This window comes from Morone saxatilis, unplaced genomic scaffold (assembly GCF_004916995.1).
Source record: "Morone saxatilis isolate NCDOM2014 unplaced genomic scaffold, NCSU_SB_2.0 Contig24, whole genome shotgun sequence".
Taxonomy (NCBI): Eukaryota; Metazoa; Chordata; class Actinopteri; family Moronidae; genus Morone; species Morone saxatilis.
Window position 1 is genome coordinate 257917 of NW_023339807.1, and position 623 is coordinate 258539.

General features: G+C 34.8%; 1 protein-coding gene across 1 annotated transcript in view; it reads right to left on the reverse strand.

Annotated features, from left to right (window-relative positions):
- Positions 1-623, reverse strand: part of gprc6a (G protein-coupled receptor, class C, group 6, member A) — an 8586-nt gene that overhangs the window by 7168 nt on the left and 795 nt on the right. The gene's annotated exons all lie outside the window — the stretch shown is intronic.

The window sequence follows — 623 nt, forward strand, 5'->3', positions numbered from 1 at the left end:
CCTGTTTTTCCTGTTTTTCCTGTTCCTATCCTTTTTTTTCATTAAATTTTGTAGGGAAATATTGTACTTTTCACTCTACTATCATTATCTGATAGTAATATCTACTAGTTACTGCAGGTTATCATGTAACAAACAAACATACCATCATTTTATGAAAAATAAGCCATAAGTTATTAGCATCATAGATTCAACTACCCAACAGTCGAAGAATAGTGTGGAGGCTAGTTTTTGCTCTTGTAAATTTTAGCGTGACTGAATTATCTTAACTCAAGGTTTACTTGAAAACTTCTTTCAGAGCTTTGAATCACATATAACGTTTTTCATCTTTGGTTTGAGCAAAGACCATGAATGAATGAAAAGCTTCAGATGTGGTTGAAAGATCCAGAAAAAAAGTTAGCAGGTGGATGTTAAAATGTGGCAGAGGCATCTAAAAACGTTATTTCCGACTGCAGCTGAAACTATGGTGGTTGCGAAACTTGTGAAAAGAATATACCTAAACCAGTGTTAGTTTGGCTTTTAAACATGGCAGATGGAATGGAAGGCTACCTGCGGTGTCTGTAGCTAAAAATGTCTCATTCTAACATAGCGAAAGCACAGCGACTCTTATTTTCAGTTGATTATAC